General features: G+C 42.5%; 1 pseudogene; it reads left to right on the top strand.

Moving 5' to 3' along the window:
• The first annotated feature begins 14,632 nt into the window (after positions 1-14,632).
• Positions 14,633-15,598, top strand: LOC134398225 (lymphokine-activated killer T-cell-originated protein kinase-like; annotated as a pseudogene).
• The last annotated feature ends 1,281 nt before the right edge of the window (positions 15,599-16,879 follow it).

Raw genomic sequence — 16,879 nt, 5'->3', positions numbered from 1 at the left:
GCACATTAAATTGTGACTTTTAGCCCCCAAACACTGTTAGAAACTCAGATTTTGGCCTACAGTCAACAATGACCTGAAAATTGCTACTAAGATGAAGAGCAGCTGTGCTTAGAGATGTCCAAGAATTCTGAAACAGATTCAAATGACTTCAGATTTCTATTCTGTAAATTCAACCTCCAGATTCCAGAACGGACTGGCATCTTCTGAGTCAGGTAAAAGACATCCTTAAAATGTGTGGGTATTTGGGTCAGAATTATTTTAAAGGGAAATACACTAATATATATGCCCTTAAAAAGAAACCAATGTTTTATACATGTATGATCAGCCACCACTATATAGCACTATGGAAATATGCAAAATATGTAGTTAAAGTTACATAAATTACAGCAGACCTTTTTGCGTACTTTTCTGAAGGGGAAAAATCTGTATCTGTCTGTGAGCGGACAGTGGATGAAAGATGCTTGAAAATCTGTTGAACACACAGAGAATGGATTGAAAAAAATCTGTCCATCTCTAGCTGTGCCTTCATAAAACCTTCATAAAATATATTCCAAGAAAGGGAAAACAGTCTGTCAATCACTTTAGTAAGAAAATTAGCATCTTTAATATTTTTCTCCCTTTTGTTACTTATAAAGAATGTCTGTACCTAACACAGAGCTGGTTATATCCAGTTTGTAGTGAAGGATGCAGTTAGAGACAATTTACTGTCTTTCAGCCTGAGATTCCAAAGTGAGCTAAAATAAGGAGAATTTATGTGAAATGCACAATCACAGTCTCCATTGTCTCAGATCTCTTCATAGTTTCTCAGTTGTATTCCATCCAATATGTCCCAAGGACACTTAAGACTGTTGCTTACTGTTTCCATCCAACATGGAAATTAAGCATGATGATTTTTGTCACATTTGACTAGCATCATGGTGCCTTTTCTGTCTCAAGGATTCAGGAAAATATTACATCTGAACACATCCTGCAATAACATACAGTGGACTTGTTCTCTTTCATTAAGGTTGACCCAGGGCAGGCAGCCCAAGATGGTGCCCCCTCCCATTCCATGTACAAAAGATGACTGCACTGGCAGCTGAATCTTTCTTCAGTACTGGTGATGGGAAAGCATCCACAATGCACAGGAAAGCAGCAGGGTAGCTTTGGAGGTGCAGGGCAGCTCTCTCCTCCAAGAAATTGCTGCCACCTTCCAGCACTGCCACCTGAAGACTGCCTCACTCTGCCTAAATTATAGGGCTGGCCCTGAGTTAATGGACTAAACTACACCCTGTGTTAAATGCCTGATCACATTTAACACATTCCTTTTTAAAGTACAAGCCACGGGGCAGGGAGACAGGATTGGAATCACAGCACATGAGGAATGGGAAATGGAGGTGGGCGTAACCTTTCCCCCATATGTCAGGCCTGACATAAATCATGCCTAGAAGCTGTTATTGGACTCAATGGCCTTATTGGGGGTTGGACTCTATGGCCTTATAGGCCCCTCCCAACTCTACAATTCTATGATTCTGTTTGCCCTGCGAAGAAACTGAACTGGTACAATAGCAGCTTTCCCCCTGCAGCTTCACCTGGACTGTGGCATGTAGGAAACTGTTGAACTTTGTGCACCATGGACGTGATCCTGATTAGATCACCACCCACAGACAGCTGCTTTTTTTCTTTTCTTTTCTTTGGCCTTGTAGTTCGGCCCTCTTGTCCTCTGTTTCTCTTGTCCTGAGCCGAACCTATGCAAGCCCTGCAGTATTTTAAGTTTGTCTTTGACCTGATGCTGCTTGAAGCAGTTAATGAACAGACTTTAAATGCATAGATGGATAGGCTTCTAACTGTGAAGACTCGGTCAGAATCTTAGTTCCTGCCTTCTTTCCTTTTTTCCAGAAGAGTGGCCCTGTAATTCTAGTGAAAAGGCTACTGCTCATTTCAAAATAAAGTGCATTTTAATCCGGTCATCAGATGCATAGCTGTTTCAAAGACCTTTTGTGACTTCTCTGATGCAGAAATCTCTTTCTTCTTAGTGAGCTTTACCTCTTGATTTTGCATATTGTTAAACAAAGCTATATCTTCCAGCACGCAAAACATACATATGAACATACTGTAATGATTTTACTTTTGAAAGCGTTGAACTGCATTTCCCCCCCACTCCTTTCCAAGTGTGAAATAAAATCGATCTAACTCGCATACTAATATGATCCTGCTCAGCTTGGCTGAAAGAGCCTTTCTCTAAATAAATACACAGTTTTTCATTTCGCCACCTGCTAAATCATTCCTTTCATTATCAGTGATTACAATTAGACCCCCAAATCAGTGTAGTATGTGTAAATGCATACAGGTTTCTAGTAGCCAAAATCGGAAGTGTCTGCTGAATTAAATATCCTTAGGCAAACCTGCACTTAGGAAAATCGAAAACAAAAACCCTTTATTATTATTCTTTTACAATTATATGCCACCTTTCCTTCAATGACCATCCACAGGCATTCCTGCCTTTTTATCCTCACTGCAACCCTGTGAGGTAGGTTAGGCTAAGAGAAATTGATTGGCCCAAAGCCACAAAATGAGCTTCATGGCTGAGTTGGAATTTAATCGAGGCCTCCCCAATCCAGGCCTCCTCAAGCCCTTTCCCCCTTCATATGTTTTAATGTGATTTTAGGTTGTAAGCCTCTAGGCAGGGTATCGCTGTTTTATTTGTATATTTTGTACAGAACCAGGTACATTGTTGGTGCTATATAAATAATAATAATAATAATAATAATAATAATAATAATAATAATAATAATAATAGTGCAACTCTTTAACCATTATACTACATACGAAAGCAAAGTTATTAACCAACATAGTGACAAAAATTGGCTGTACCAGAGAACTTGTGCAATTTCACTGGCCTTAGCAGTCCTTATACCTCTAGTTTCAACTCTTTGGCTTATCTTCTTTATACATTCATTTCTACCAGTTGTTTTGTTTTTCAGCACACTGTTTAATCCACTTTCTTTCTGCAGAAACCCTAGCATCTCTCATGCAACTCAGTGATACACCAAATGGGATTTCATGCCAAGGCTATTAGCAAGCACTATGTACAATGGCAACAACTATTCCCTCCCTCTTTAGAGTTGCAAGCAACTGCAGGGAAATATTCCTTAATGGCTGATCATCTAGGAAATAAACTAGGCTGAAAGTATCAATGTGTTAAATGGAGGAACTGTCCATCATTTGTTCATTATCTGCCCATTATCAAAGGGCATTAACTGCTCATGCTAATCTGTACATATCATAAGGTTTAAGCCCCTGATCCAGAGACCATTTACACTCCTTCATATATATCATATACACAGAGCTCCTGCACAGACAGGCTTCACCACAGGGCCAAAGCATATGTGTGTGCAACATAAGCTTTCAACAGGCCCCCACTATACATACACTCACACACACACACACCATGACCCCAGCTATACAATCCATATATACAATCTGATAATTCAGGAAAAGTTTTGATTTTAATTCTGAAATTACATTTGCTACAGTTCTGAAGTTATAACAATGACCCACACTTGAGCTTTTCTACCTTGCTGCCAAATGGACACACTTCGGCCTAATCTACACCAAGCAGGATATTGCATGATGAAAGCAGTACGAAAGGGATATATAAAAGGCAGGAGCCACACTACTGCTTTGTAGTTTTGAAGTGCACTGACAACTGTTGGGGCCCATTGACACATACTATATACTGCTTTCATACTGCTTTCATAGTGCAATATCCGGCTTGATGTGGCTCCTGCCTCTTACATATCACTTTCATACTGCTATATCCTGCTTGGCCTTTGTGATACTTCTGCTGTTTTTGTTTAAGACTATACCTAGCCTCAACAAGAGACCTACAAAGCTTGCTGGCTGTAACATCTGGGTGGATTCATTCATTCATTCATTCATTCAAATAAAGGTATTATCGGATAGATCCCTGGATCAGAAACTCAGGCCTTTGCTAGACCTACCTGGTAATCGGTGCGGGAGGAGGGGCGAGCCCATGGTGCAGCTACCGCGGGCTGTCGCTCCAATCCACATGTCAGATGCAACGGGCTAAAGGAAAGCCCTGTTGCGTCCACCATTTTTTTCAATTAAAGGGCCGGATGTGCATGAACGCTCATGCGCTTAGGTAATTTTTTTTAAAAAAATTGTTCTCCCCAATATCCTCCCCTGCCCCAATCTCCCCACCCTACCCTGATGGCCACAGCACTCCTGTGGAGCACTGCACCCCATCCGCCACTTTTCCTGGCTATTCGTGAGTAATTGCAGTAGCTGGGGGAAAGCGGCGGAATGGGCTACGCGCGGGAAATATCAGGCCAAAAGTGGTGCCCGTTATCCCGGGGCCAGGGAGGGTTGACCCTTGCCTGAGCCCGGGATCCCCTGTGCGTCATCTGGATACACAGGGGTGAGCCCGGGATTCACCCCAGGCTAACCCGTGGTCTAGAAAAGGCCTCAGTGATTGAAATGTGGATTATTCTGTTGCTGATTGGCACCAGCAAAGCTCACAAGGTCTAGCTAACAGGTACATGGATAAAGGGCAATAAGTTCCATTAATATCCTCAAGCATGCTCTACAATTTAGCCTATGTTTTCCACCTCATAGTAATAGGATTGCAGCCTGCCCCCCACCCCCACTCCCACCCCCACCCCAGAACTCGAGTATGCTCCCATGGCTGTCATGTTCCCCAGCCTTAACCCATCTTCTAGCTCTGAAGAGATCTCAGAGGAGCGTACCTCCATTAACTCAACTCCTGCCATGTCAGGGCCTTCCAGGCCAGAGGATGTGCCTCTACCTGACTCCAGAGATGCAGAGGACACTCCCCCATTACAGCCTTCACCACTCCTATGCCATAGGAGTCAGTGGCTACAAATCAGGCAGTAGCCGTTTAAGACACAAACTGCTTTTCTGAGGGGGTGGAATTAACTGCTGGTCTTGAGCTGTTGGCCTTTATAAGGCTTTAGAAAGCTTTTCATTGTTCCTTCCTTTGAGTCCCTTCTAACTTGGAGCTAGCCAAGGCTTGGAGTGTGGCAACGAGGGATAGGGCCTTTTCAGTGGTGGCCCCCAGACTGTGGAACGATCTCCCTGACGAGGCTCGCCTGGTGCCAATGCTGCTATCTTTCCGGCGCCAGGTTAAGACTTTCCTCTTTGCCCAGGCATATGGCGGCACATCTTAATCACCCACATGTTTAGTTTTTTAACGGTTTTTAATGCTTTATGTGTGTATGTTCTGTGTTTTAGAATTTTAAATTTTGTATACTTGTTTTTATCTCAATTTTAGAATTTCTGTAAACCGCCCAGAGAGCCCTGGCTATGGGAGCAGTATATAAGTGTAATAAATAAATAAATAAATAAATAAATAAATAAATAAATAGCCAAGTTCTTGGAAGATCCTGCCTGGCCATTCAGCATCCTAAATTGAACTTGACCTGCCTGAACTTGACTGGACTGGACCAGACTGGACCTGACTTGACTTGACTTGCTAAATCCTTGCCTGCACATGCCTTACTGGCTTTAGTCCCTCTGGGTGCCTTGAACCATGTCAGACAGGACAATGGTCTATGTGTGCGCCCTGCTTCCCCATTCACTTCAACAGAAGACCAGCAGCCTGCCAGCATTCCTTTATGTGTGTAGAACGAGTCTCCCCCGTTAAGTGAATCAGGAAGCTTTTTTTCGGCTTTCTTTCTTTTTCTTTCTTTCTCTTTCCTTTTTTCAGTTGTGAGAATTCCATTCATGCCACTATCTCTTCCCTTCCAACATTTTGCATTTGGGTGAATAGGATTTTGAAGTTTTCCTAATTATTTGTCTATACTTGCCAATGGAAATTAATGGGATGTATCCCTTTTCAGGCATATGGCTGACTCTATCAGGGCTGAAAGTGTGTATGGGGGCAGGACTTTACATGCAAGCCCCCCCTCCCCCAAAGATCCCTTCTTTTGAAGCCAAATATATGTAATAAATAAATGTAATAAATAAATAAATAAATAAATATATTGAGGTCAAATATAACTTCCTGGCAATTTCCCACATATAAATAAATGAAATTCCATTTCACTGTGATCACTGTCAGTTCAACAATGCTTACATCTTGCACTCGGTCCTGGCCATCACTTTGGATTAAGTCCAGGGTTGCCTCCCCACTGGACAGTTTCATGATCAACTCTTCAAGTGCATAGACATGTAGGACACAATCCTATTGGCTGTGACGTTGATGATCATAAGCCCCTGAACTCGGAGGTTTACAATCATCCTATGCAGGGCGGTAGGAGCAATGGTGATGATTTTCTCTTCCCCATCCTCCTGACCTACTTCTTTTTTTTTTTTTTTGGCTAGATGGGCATTTTTCCCTGGGGCATTTTGGAAGGGAGGAAAGGGAGTTTCAGAATTGCTTGTATCCTGACCTCATCAGTCTCCTCCAAAACATTCCCTCCCACCAACCCCATTTCCAAGGTCATGTTTCCAACCTTGGAAGACAGCCGGCATAGTTCTTTCCACACAGGCTGCAAAGCAGTCGGGGTCAGGTGTGTGTGTGTGTGTGTGTGCGCGCGGAATCTCTGACTCTCCCTTCCAAGGTTGGAGTGCTGTCTCCAACCTTGGGTGGGGGACTCCAAGCAATCCTATGGGCCCCTCAGATGCGATCTACTCCCTCTGAGTATCTAGAAATTGATCAAGGAGCTGAAGCAACTCCCCTATGGGTAAAGGTTATGTTTGGGGCTTTTCAGGGTAGAAAAAAGGCAAGTTAGCTGGGACAGATAGCAGTGTATGAAATTATGGCCTGTGTATAGAAAGTGGAAAAGGAAAATCTGGATGGCCATTGCAGGGAAAAATGCTGGACTAGACAGGCCTTTGGTCTGATCCATCAGGAGTCTTCTGATGTTATGTTCTTATTTTATGCCCACTGTGTGGAGAGCTTCTTCATTCACCCCAAACTGCTCAGCAAGATTACTGGCGCTGATGAAGAACAGATGTTATCTCTGGTACAGTTCGAAAACATTAAAGGGGTTGGGGAAACTAAGGGTTCCACTTAGGAATGGCAAAGTCTTCTCAAACTCTGGTAAGTTACAGATTTTTCTCTCAAGCACAAACCTCCGAGTTTGCCTTGAATTTCTCCTTCTCTGGAATTGAGTGGTTTTGACATTCCTTTCATTGTCAGCAAGGCAGCTTTGACGACCCTGCCATTCCACTGTTAGAGGATCAGCACAGCCAGTGCACAGGTGCTGCTTGGCTTATGGATTTCAAATAGACCTGGCTTGCACATACTGCTAACCCATGGTTCATTTAATCAATGGTTAACTCATGGTTCGTCTGGCAAATGATTGAATAAACTGTGGTTCATTTTCTCAGGCTTTTACTTGGTGGTTTCCCTCCTCCTCTGTCCAATCCCTCCCTATATTCCAAGTGCCTTTGTGGTGCTGTACTACTAGCATATAGTACAGCACTCATAGTTCTGGGTTTGCACATAATGACAACCTATCGTTTTATCAACCCAGAGTTCAGAAGCTAACAACAAATCATGGGTTCTCTTTCTGGTTTGTTTTTGGTTAACAAACCATGGTATGTTAGCATAGCTGGGTTTGTACATCATGACACCCAGAATTCAATAGCCCATGGGATAAATAAACTGCAGGTTAGTTTATGTGCAAACCAGGTATGACTGCCTGAGAACACATTGTTTCTCTAAAAACAAAACAAAAACCTGCAAAGACATAACCTATGATTTGTATATGGTGATTACTCCAGCAAGAATGCTGTGGTTTGGAACACAAAATATATTTTAGAAAAAAATGTGAAGCTGCGAAAGGACAGCATTATATAATTTTCAAATTACCAGTGCTCTGTCTCTGTCTGTTCCTTCTGAATTTTTTCATTGCCTAAAATCAAACCACATTCATCTTGAATTATAGGTCCACTCAGACAAATTGATCTCACAATAAAAGACTAATTCAAATCAATTGATCGACACAGTTCAATTGATTTGAGCTAATCTATAATGCAAGATCAAAAGCCAATCTATAATCCAAGGTTTCTGTCATCATTACAAGGTTCTGGCCAGGATCCAAAGAATGAATATGCACAGGTGGGGAAATATATTCATACAGCTGGACCTTTGTTATCATTTCCCCCCCTGTACTGTTCCCACCACCAAAGAAGCAAGCATCTGTTTAAATGGTACAGCTGCTTGTCTCTTTGGCAGTGGAACTGCTGCAGACTGCAATAATATTGGAAAGCAAATTCCCAGCTTTGGCTGTAGTTCTCTTCCACTTGTACTACAACAGACTGATATGTATCATTATTTTTATCTTGTGTCAGAACAATAAAAAATGCAAAGCACAAGAGGGGAAAGATCCAGATTCAGCTTCATGGGTTCAATGCTGTTTCTTTATTGGACTGGGACTGCAGAATTGACCATAATATGTCAAGTGCTGCAATAGGGTACATGAGCAAGTCAAAGAACTAGTGGTAGGGTTAAAAGGTAAAGAAAAGAAAACGCTTAATCGTTGTTTACTTGCAAGTTGCATATAATGCAGCAAGTCCATCAAATGCACTTTCTGCTGTTATGAAATAGCTGAGGGTTAAAATGAAAGACATCATTTGAAAAAGGCAGAGAAATGCTTTAAATGGTTGCTTCCTGTAGGGAAATAATCACCAACAGTGCAATTGTATGCATGTCTAGTTAGAAGTAAGTCTGATTGAGTTCAATGGGACTTCCTCCCAGGTAGTGTATATAGGATTGCAACCTAAGACACTCAGTGCTTCAACAAAGTGGCAGTGGATGTAGGCTTCCTCATTTGCAGGTGGAGGGGTCAATCTACCTTGGTCGCCTAATCAGCCCTCCTACAGCCATGCTTGCTTGTTGGGGGATTATTCATTGTGATTCCTATGTATAGATGTTACTCCAACTGTAACAAAAGATTCATGCCCAAGAGATAGACTGAGTTCTGACAACATGATAACCCACGATGTGTTAAATAACCCATGGTGGGTTATTTAACCCATGGTGGGTTATTGTGTCATGTGGTGGGATTCTTTTAACCCGTGATGGGTTATTTTACTGAAATAAGCCACACAAATAACCAATGATGTGCAGAGTGGGTTATTTAAACTACCACTGTTTTTTGTGTCATGTGGCAGGTACTGTGGGTTCTTTTGGTGCCTACAGAGTCACTAGGCAAGAGCGGGGGATGAGTCGATCAATGCACAGTTGCTTAATAATCCACTCAAAGTTGCTTATAATTGCTTATTTAACTGATCTGTGGGGAGTAACTGCAAAATAATCAACTGGGAATTACTTATTAACCCATCATTGACCATTGTGGTGTCCAAACATGGCCATACTCTTACAGATTTCCAAACGATTCCTTAGACTTTCCAGAAAGTAGGAAGTGTCTTGCAGGATTTGGCACATAACCTTGTTAAGGAAAGTTGGCATTGGTGCACAGTACTATTGTTGCTTAAATCTCCTTTCAGATATTTATGTTGTATTTAATTTTGGTGGAAGAAAATATTTATGCTAATGAGCTATTGGATGAGCAATTTGAAGGGGAAATCAGGGGACAGACCTCCAGTTGAAGCGGTGTCCTGTCTACCTCTGGTTTAAACTGAAAGAATCGTAAGGATGGAGTGCAGGAATGGGGTGGGTGTGTTTGAAGTTGCCCATCCACCTGGAAAGCAGACTGAGCAGGCACACAGGAAGTCACCTGGTGGTCACATCTTCCCCACTATGGAGAGACGTATTACATATACATATAAATACTGGGCGTAAATACTGGGTGACTGAATTATTGTGCATCCCTTTTCAGCATTTTGTGTTTGTTTGTTTTTACCTGTTAGGGCAAAAAACAGTCCACAAAAGAAAGAAGCCTCAAGAGGACCTCCACGTTCAGTTACAGTCCACATTTTCTGAAAGATGCTGTACAAACTGAGAAATTGGCTTGATATTTTTTAACAATGTTTATGCAAAAGGAAACAGGCAAAGTGTGTCAAATGCTGGAGATCACTCAAAAAAAAATTAAACTCCTACAAACAAGCAATTTCATACCTTTCCTACCTCAAAAATTGGCACAGACCCCAACCACATTGACCTTTCCTACACTGCCAAGCTTCATGTTAATTTATTTTCAGAGTATAAACCATAGAATGTATTGTCCCTGAATTGGGGTTATAATGTCGGAATGTGATTCATCCAACTCACCCTACAACTGTGGCTCTATAATACCCATTTAATGTAACTGTTGGTTTGTTTTATGGTTCTTTTACTTCATGAGACATTTGTTTATCATTATGTTTCCTTTTAATTGCTTTTATTTCATATTGATATGAAATAATCTGAGAATAGTGGCAGTAACATGATATAGACAACAGGAAAATGAAAGGCCAGCTTTATATGGTCAGTTTCCAGCCAGTGCACACCAACTGTTTTAAAATAAATTGAAGATGATAGCATGTGCAGAATTTAGGAAATTGTTCTGCAATTACATTGTTCTACAACTACCTTGTCCTCAGTTACCATATCCAGAGCAATCTACTTAAAAATATAATATCCGTATTTGTACTGCACACTATCCTTTCCAGTAGGAAAAGGATTACCAATGTTTACCCTTTAATTTATTTGAGACATTTAATTTATTATTTCTGAATACATATTCAGAAAATATTTGGCCCATTTGTAAGGAAGAGTTTGCAGAGATACGACACATGCACAGACACTATCCAAATATCAAAAACCCCTTGCTGATCTACTTTTAGATGGGATTTCCTGGGAAATATTAAATTCTGAAGGGCCTTAATGCAATACAATACAATTATTATATATATTTTTATAGGTCTTTCTCCTTTAAAATTTTGCATAGTGGTTTGTAAGCTAGTGTAATTTTACACAAAAAATACCCAATGATTTGATGTTTATATAATTAATTATTAATAGCAATTATTATTATTACTACTATTACCAGTAGAACCTGCGATGCTCCGATGCAGGATATTCTATTCTGTTCCCCCTCCCACTTCATGAACTGAAATTACTATTCGTACGTACTACTGCGGTCGTTGGCTGGTTCAGCACACAGAACACTGCAGGGATAGAAATATTTGTCCTTATCCACAATCAGTAGACCTCATCTGCTACATTCCCTCAGCTGAGACATCTGGCTAGAGCTCTCAGTAAGCTCCCTTCCATCGCCAGTGGAGGCATCTGAGCATGCTTGGATGCCACAACTCTAGAATCAGGAGTAATCAAACAAACAAGTCAAAATCCCACTTCAGATCCCAGAGACATCAAAGCAGGTTTCACACATGTTCAGAAGTTTCCATGGTTGAGTGAGGAACAGTTTAGAACAGCCCTCAACTTAATTCTCATTAGCAATGCAGAACAACATAGAAGTAATTTTAACATTAGCCTTCATTTTTACTCTCAGCTGACGTTTTCCCTTCTTTTGCTACAACAACTTAGTAAGTTTGAGAAAGCATGGACATTAGCAAACGAGTGGACCTGTGCTGCACCATGATGCACCAAGTTGAACTGAAGATGGATATTGAACTAGGCTAAATGCCCTGGGAATTTCCAAGTTCCCCATTTACAACGGATTTATGTTTGTGATCTTTACTTGCTTTTTTTTCTTTCTTCATTGATTTCCCAAAACATGTTCTGGAAAAAACAAACAAACCAAAGACCAAAACTGATATCACACCTAATTGTGGTAAAGAAAAATTGTTCAAGGGCCTCATAGCTGGTCAAGATATCTATTCCCTGACTATTCGTGGGATAAAGCTGGTTACACAGGGCTGATCTACACTAAGCAGATATTCCACTACTGCTTTGTAGTGGTATTGAAGTGCCCTGACAACTTTTGGGACCCATGACACATACCATATACTGCTTTCATACCATTTTCATAGTGTTTGATGTAGATGTGTCATGGGCCCCAACAGTTGTCAGTGCACTTCAGTACCACTATAAAGCAGTAGTGTGGCTCCTGCCTTTTATATACCACATTCATACCGCTTTCATAGTGGAATATCCTGCTTGGTGTAGATGAGCCCACAGTTTTGGATTCAGGATGCACACTGTCATTTGAAATCGTGTTTGTGAATCATTGCATCATGTAATCATAGCGTAATTATCCAAAACAGCATAGATGGAAAGCTCTTAATTCTAATAATGGCATATAGCTAGGGGAATATTTTTTGTAATACTTCTGAATATTCTTGTCATTCCGTTTTTCTTCGAAGCTATGCAACATTCATAGAACACCATGAACAAAATTGTTTCTTAGATCAAACTATCAATAATAATAGCAAAAGTAGTCTTGCCTGAGACTATTGATGGGATAAAGCAAAACCCACAGCATGGAAATGGATTGCAGGGCTAATGTAAGCATTCTCAAATGAGAGAAGTACTTATAGACTATAAAATAACTGAAAATCATTCTGGGAATTTATCAAGTCTTGAAAATAGGCCATTTACGCAAGCAAAAAATGATTAGCTCTTTCTAGCTCTAGCCTCTACCATTTCCTGCTTTCATCTTTGCAGAGTTCTGGGGTTTGGGTATTGTGGCTGTTTTTAAAGTATAAAAATGGTATACAGAAGGGGGGGAAGTCTGTAGAGTTTCTTTCAATACAAAATATAGTAGAAGTCAAACCGTCCCACAGCAGAACTACATTTTAGCTTTTGTGTGAAACTCCTCCAAGCAGCAGCCTCCCATAATCCATTAATCCCACATGGTCCTAATTAGTAGTATGGAGACCACGGTGCAGGACAGTCTTGCTGTTCAAAGGGGAGGAGGAAGAACAAAAGCAGCTTAGAAGAGCCTTGTGCATTAGACCAAAGGCCCATAGTCCAGCATTCTGTTTTCACAGTGACCAACCAGATGCTTACAGGAATATAGAGGTGCTGATATTCAGCCACTTTTGCCCATCCCCTTAAGGTAGAAAATATACACATTGGAATCCCAGGGGTAGTGGGAGTCAGTGCTGCTGATAGGATTTACAGGTCCCAGAACATGTCTAAGTAAACAAGTCAGGCCTCTGGTTTCCAGAGGACATACAGACAGGAAACAGTATCTAAAGGGCTTTTTGTGAAATAGGGAAAAATAAACTGAAAAATAACAAGAAGCCAAACCTTCTAGTTAATACTTAGTACATGACCCCTAAACTCAAATTATGCTGGATGGAGAGTTTTATGATTTAGTGTAAGTCCCCTGTGTTGGCAGATCTTGGAGAAATGTCACCGTCAGGGTCCCAGCACTAATGTAACGGGGATATTGTGGTGTGATGTTACCTTGACAGCTCACATTGGCTTATATGATTTTGGCTGCCTGTTTTCTATTTAAAATCATCACAGACACACACAACCATGTGTGTGTGTGTGTGTGTGTGTGTGTGTGTGTGTGTGTGTGTGTGTATTGGCTGTTAGTCCCTGTTTCCTGTACTTGGGATTAAGTGTCAGTCCTTCCAAACCTCAGGGCCTGCATAAAGTGCTCCATCCCATGTTTGGGGCTTCTGCACAACTGCAGACCAAAGGCACAGGATCTTTACACTTTGCTGATGTCCACTGGCTACTGGATTGTCTGGACTACAGCATTGTATTGTCTGTTAATTTTGCATTGTTTACTCTGAGGGGAAGGACAATGAAACCAACTGAGCATTGACTCTACTTCCTTAAAACATAATCTGCCTGTTCTTTCTTCAGTGTTCAGCAGGAACATCCCAGCTCTTATCTCCAATCTGTGATTAAAGATAAGAGAAGAGCTTTACTGCACATGACTGGAGGGAGACAGGGCAGGGCCTGTGGAAGAAGTTTGCAACTTGATTGGAGAACTCCCATGAGCCACATACTGTCAGTGACCTGGAGGTTCTCTATGCCAGACTTATTAAGCATGGTGGTATGTATATAGTAAAAAAAACCCAAAAAACCCACCACAATCTTGTATCAATTGGACCACTTGGAGCATTGGGAAAGATAACAGATAAGTACTACCAAAGTAAAACATTCACTAGAACAGAAAGAACTGCATGTTCAGTAATGCTTCTAATTGCAGCTGACAGAACAAGTGTTAGGTTAGCATAAACATCCATGATGATTCCAAAGAATTAAAATGTCTTCTTACTGCCAACTTCCTGAGAAATACATATTTGGCAGGCTTTGTTCTCCTTCATAACAGCAAAGAAAAAACTTGTCACAAAAGTTTCAAAGGGAACTTTCAACAGCCAAGAACCAGGGCATTTGCAGAGATACAGTTTTATCCATTTTTGAACAGGGAAAAGGCAACCCTGTAATTCCGGTTCCTCCTTCTCAACCTTATGCTGAAAAGTCTTGAGGATATAAATAGATGTCACTCACTGTTTCATGGGACAGTAACATTACACTCACCCTTGCATTTTTATTTTCACATTTTAGCCCACAGAACAATCAAGACATTTGGGGAAGCTGACAGCTTAAATGGGGAACAGGAACATGGGTAATATTGACAACAACTCTCTACTTTGGATGGAAGGGTATTATTGCAAAATGCAATCATCTCTGACCCCTTCCCCAGGCAGGCCTGCTCCGGAGGACTGAGAAGAACCCACGAGTGGAGGTGGCGCCGTCATCCCATGGTCATCGAGGGGATCATCCTTTGTGATGGCTGCTGAAGGCACCTTCAAGATGCCCAGCAAGCCTTTGGAGTGAAGGCAGGCAGGACAGGGTAGCTGTTCACCATCAATAGCTATTTTAGCCTCTCCTTTGATGCAGAAGTTTGGGTATAGAACTGGAGTCAGTGTTTACCTCATCAAAAGATCTCCCAAAGGTACGTCTTGCTCTCCCTGGGCTGTGAAGAAAATAAATCCCAAATGCAATTCCAACCAGCGAAGTACGTATCAAAAAAGACTGAATGAAGAAGCCAGTATTTTAAAGAATCTTCAGTACCCAAACATTGTCGGGTATCATGCATATGCCGAAGTCAAAGATGGGAGCATGTCTCCTGCAGCGGACTTTGGGGGAGAAAAGTCTTTGAATTACCGAACTGAAGAACGGAACACAGAACACCAGGAACCCTTTCCAGCTGCTACCATCCTCAAAATTGCCTTGCACATTGCAAGGGGGTTGAAATATCTTCACAACAAAAAGAGATTGCTTCATGGTGACATCAAATCTTCCAATGTTGTCATTAAAGGTGATTTTGAGTCAATAAAGATCTGTGATGTGCGTGTTTCACTGCCTCTGGATGAGAATATGATGGTGAGTGACCCAGAAGTTGGTTATGTTGGCACAGAGCCCTGGAAGCCCAAGGAAGCCCTGGAGGAAGATGGCATCATCACTGACAAGGCTGACATCTTTGCATTTGGGCTTGACTCTGTGGGAAACGATGACCCTCTCCATACCCATCTTAACCTGCTAAGAGATGATGATGATGATGCTTCCTTTGATGAAGAGGACTTTGATGAGGATGCCTATTCTGAGGCACTTGGAACTCGACCACCCCTCCATGTGGAGGAGCTGGGTCCTTTGTATCAAAAGGCCATTGAGCTGTTTTCTCTCTGAACCATGGCGGATCCGAGGAAGCGTCCTGTGGCTGCTCACATAGTGAGTGTCTTGGGGCTTTGCTAGACCTACCTGGGAATCCGGGCCTATAGAGGGGCCAGCCCATGCTAGAAGTAGCACGGGCTGTCACTCCTAGCTAGATGTAACATGCTATGGGGTAAAGGAAAGCCCGGTCGCGTCAGCTATTTTTTTTTTCAGCTTAAAGGGGCCATGTGCGCAGGAGTGCACCAATGATAAGGTAGGATTTTTTTAAAAAAGAAAGGGTTCCCCGCTCCCCCTGCCCTTGATTTCCCCCCGTGATGTCTGATGCCCCCTGCCCACCTGCCATGTCCAATGCCCCCCTTGCCCACCCGCCCACATGCCTGCCATGTCTGATGCCCGCCCACCCGCCATTTCCAATGCCCCCTCGCCCGCCATGTCCAATGCCCTCCTTGCCCGCCTGCCCACCCGCCAGCCATGTCTGATGCCCCCCCTTGCCTGCCCGCCCGCCATGTCCAATGCCCTCCTTGCCCGCCTGCCCGTGACCTCCGATCCCCCCCCCCGTTGCCCCTGGGCCGCGATTCCTCCCGATGTCCCCTGGCTCCGCTCTTCCCCCCCATCTCTCCCGCCAGGTCCGCTCTCCCTCCCTGCCCCCAATCTCTCTCCCCCCCCGCGATTCCCCCCCAAGCCCGATGGGCACAGCGGCTTCTCCTGGCTACTCATGAGTAAACGAGATAGCCGTGAAAAGCAGCGGAACAGGCTAGACCTTCCACAGCCCCGGGCTTAGTCCGGGACTGTGGAAAAACCGGGCCAAAAGCGGTGCTGGTTAGCCCTGGGCCAGGGTGGTTTGAGCCCTGCCTGAGCCCGGGATCCCCTGTGCATCATCTGGACACACAGGGACGAGGCCGGGCCTCGCACTGCGCTAACGCCTCATCTAGCAAGGCTCTTGGAGGCAGAGGGGTGCATAGAATAAGTACCCTGTCTCCATCCCTGCACTACTGTGGCAGCATTTCCATTTCCTTCTAAATATTTCTTCAGATGTGTGATATGTGTATATATAGCTTTATTACATGGGGATATAAAACTTCCAGGTTTCCATAATTTTAATTAGAACTGGGTAGTCTCAACACTGTTCCACTTTAAGCTACTTTAAGAACACCCAGGCTATAAATGTTTTACAGTCCAGAAAAAAATGTTTCAAGTAATGGTGTCAGTGGCTTCCTTCTTATTGACTTGCTGATAAGTTGATGTTGCGGCAGGGCCCTTGTGTAGACCAGTGTTTCAGGATTGTAAATATAAAGCAACATGGTAGCATTTCCCTTCTCTTTTTCTTCTCCCACTCCTCTCAGTCTATGTTCTGGTTCAGGT

This window comes from Elgaria multicarinata, chromosome 4, assembly GCF_023053635.1.
Source record: "Elgaria multicarinata webbii isolate HBS135686 ecotype San Diego chromosome 4, rElgMul1.1.pri, whole genome shotgun sequence".
Classification (NCBI taxonomy): Eukaryota; Metazoa; Chordata; class Lepidosauria; order Squamata; family Anguidae; genus Elgaria; species Elgaria multicarinata.
Note: the sequence above shows the minus strand (reverse complement) of the source record. Positions and strands in the feature narration are given on the sequence as shown.